General features: G+C 40.6%; 1 non-coding gene across 1 annotated transcript; it reads left to right on the top strand.

Annotated features, from left to right (window-relative positions):
- The first annotated feature begins 953 nt into the window (after window positions 1–953).
- On the top strand, window positions 954–1,060 carry LOC124679902. Its single transcript, XR_006995324.1, has one exon. It is a non-coding gene; the product is annotated as a small nucleolar RNA R71 (small nucleolar RNA).
- Window positions 1,061–3,521: the final 2,461 nt, after the last annotated feature.

Below are 3,521 nucleotides of genomic sequence, written 5' to 3'. Positions count from 1 at the left end.
CTTTCAGAAACAATAGAAGAAACTTGGGAGGATCCCTCCTTTTCATTAATTAGTTGAAAACACACAACGGTCCTATCATATTTTGGCAAGGTGTCATCTTCTAAAATATTTTGTATGTAAGTATTTGTATGGCTATTATCAATGAAATAAGAAAAACACCCATGCAGGACATCATCAACATCAAGATCACTCATATGTAACAAAGAGATTTTTCTCGACAGCTCTTCACACCCCAAAAATAAAGTAAGTTCATCATGCTGATTAGGAGTAATTTCATCATCACAATACAAATTTGCAGCACTCATTGGGTTCAAATTATCATTGGAGGAGCATTGAAAATTAAAATGACCCACTTCATGGCAAACTTCACAAATAAAAGGATAGAGGGCACAAACTTTTTTACCAAGATCATCTAGAGCCCTAAACCACTTTCTAGTTTTTTCATTAGCATGATGGATACAATATTCATCTTTGATTTGATTAACTCCACAAGGTCTATGTATTCCACAAAAATTAACATGCTTATAGGAAATAACATTCTTAGGAGTTTGAGCATGCTCATTACAATAATTAACAACAATTTCATTCTTCATACAAGCCTCTTTAAAAGGTTCATGATACTTATCAAAATTCTTTTTAGGCAATTCAAAATGAGAAGCAAAGGCTTTATAAAGATTTGCAGCAACTTGAGAGTCAAGACCATAAGTAGCACTCATATTTCGAAATTTATCGGTATCCATAAAAGTTTCAATGCATTCATAATCATAATTTATACCGACTCTTTACCTTTATCGTTCTCCCAATCTTCGCCGTTCTCCTTAATCCGATCAAGAAGGTCCCTTTTAAACTCTTCTTTGTTGCGCGTGAATGATCCAGAACAAGTAGCATCCAAGCAAAGTCTTATCTTGAAGAGAAAGTCTCGCATAGAAATTATCAATAATGATATTACCCGGAAGCTCATGATTGGGGCATTTGAGCATTAAAGACTTCAATCTCTCCCATGCTTGGGCAATACTCTCTCCATCATGAGGCCAGAAATTATATATTCGGTTTCGAGTCTTTGTGAATTTCACTTGGAGGATAGAATTTAGAATAAAATAGATGCACAATATCCTTCCAATCAAGAGAATGCTCATCCTTCAGCAGTTTATGCCAATGCGCCGCTTACCGTACAACGACATAGAGAATAATTTCTTCTTCACTTCATTCATAGAGATACCTGCACACTTGAATAACCCGCATAATTCATGCAAAAACAAGTAAATGATCTCCAGGATGCACAGCTTCCATCCCCTTCATAGCGGTTATCCATAACACGTTCAATAATTTTCATAGGTATTTTATATGGAGTACTTTCAAGTAGGTGCATTTAAAATATCACAAGCATCATTAGAGTTATCGCATATGGGAGATAAAGTATTATCGAGAGAAAATTTTCTCCCTAAAGATGGGAAGCTAAAAAGATCATGAAAACCAGACTTCCCCAAGCTTAGACTTCTCCATAGCATTAGCAGTAATTGCATTCATACTAATAACATCGCTACTAGCATGCAAATAAGGTTCCATTGGTTTTTTAATGTTCACACCAAACAATTCTAAATCAGGAAAAAGATTAAAAAGCTCACTAAATTTTTTGTTGTTTTCCATTATGCCTAACTAGTGAAAATAAAAACAAGAAACAAAAAGATGCAATTGCAGGATCTAAAGGAAATAGCTTCGAGCACAAACACAATGGCGCCGGAAAAGTACCGTTACCGGGAACCGGAGTATGAGTGCCTTTTTACCTTTCCTCCCCGGCAACGGCGCCTGTAAAAGTGCTTGATGTCTACGGGAGCTTCTATTCTTGTAGACAGTTGTTGGGCCTCCAAGAGCAGAGGTTTGTAGAACAGCAGACAAGTTTCCCTTAAGTGGATACCCAAGGTTTATCGAACTCGAGGAGGAAGAGGTCAAAGATATCCCTCTCATGCAACCCCGCAACCACAAAGCAAGAAGTCTCTTGTGTCCCCAACACACCTAATAGGTGCACTAGTTCGGCGAAGAGATAGTGAAATACAGGTGGTATGAATAAGTAGTAGCAACGAGCACCGTAAAAGTGCTTTGCCCAGGACAAGTAAAGAAGCAAGTAGTAATGCAAGCAGTAGTAACACGATAGAAACAAGTAAACAAGCAGCGATAGGAGTATTTAGGAACAAGGCCTAGGGATTAGACTTTCACTAGTGGACACTCTCAACATTGATCACATAACAGAATAGATAAATGCATACTCTACACTTTTGTTGGATGATGAACACATTGCGTAGGATTACACGAACCCTCAATGCCGGAGTTAACAAGCTCCACAATAATGCTCATATTTTAGTAACCTTTAGTGTAAGATAGATCAAAAGACTAAACCAAGTACTAGCATAGCATGCACACTCGTCACCTTCATGCATATGTAGGAGGAATAGATCACATCAATATTATCATAGCAATAGTTAACTTCGCAATCTACGAGAGATCATGATCATAGCATAAACCAAGTACTAACACGGTGCACGCATCTGTCACCTTTGCACACGTGCGGGAGGAATAAAACTACTTTAATAACACATCACTAGAGTAGCACATAGATAAATTGTGATACAAACACATTGCAATCATAAAGAGATATAAATAAGCACCTCACTATGCCATTCAACAGTGAATAAGTATTCCGTGAAATATAGCCTAAGAGACCCACACGGTGCACACACTCGTCACCTTTACACACGTGGGACAAGGAGTCTCCGGAGATCACATAAGTAAAACTCACTTGACTAACATAGTGACATCTAGATTACAAGCATCATCATATGAATCTCAATCATGTAAGGCAGCTCATGAGATTATTGTATTGAAGTACATAGGAGAGAGATGAACCACATAGCTACCGGTACAGCCCCCGAGCCTCGATGGAGAACTACTCCCTCCTCATGGGAGCAGCAGCGGTGATGAAGATGGCGGTGGAGATGGCAGCGGTGTCGATGGAGAAGCCTTCCGGGGGCACTTCCCCGCTCCGGCAGGGTGCCGGAACAGAGACTCCTGTCCCCCAGATCTTGGCTTCGCGATGGCGGCGGCTCTGGAAGGTTTCTGTGGGTTTCGTTCTTCGTATCAGGGTTTTCGATCCAGGGGCTTTATATAGGCGAAGAGGCGGCGCAGGAGGGTCGAAGGGGTGGCCACACCATAGGGCGGCGCGGCCAGGGCCTGGGCCGCACCGGCCTATGGTCTGGGTGGCCTGTGGCCCCCCTCTGGTCCTTCTCGGGTGTTCCGGATGCTCCCGGTGAAAATAGGGACTCGGGTCTTGATTTCGTCCGATTCCGAGAATATTTCGTTACTAGGATTTCGAAACCAAAAACAGCGAGAAAACAGAACCGGCACTTCGGCATCTTGTTAATAGGTTAGTTCCAGAAAATGCACGAATATGACATAAAGTGTGCATAAAACATGTAGGTATCATCAATAATATGGCATAGAACATAAGAAATTATCGATACGTCGGA

Source organism: Lolium rigidum, chromosome 7 (genome assembly GCF_022539505.1).
Source record: "Lolium rigidum isolate FL_2022 chromosome 7, APGP_CSIRO_Lrig_0.1, whole genome shotgun sequence".
In the NCBI taxonomy this organism is placed as follows: domain Eukaryota; kingdom Viridiplantae; phylum Streptophyta; class Magnoliopsida; order Poales; family Poaceae; genus Lolium; species Lolium rigidum.
This window is presented reverse-complemented; position numbering and strand designations above follow the sequence as displayed.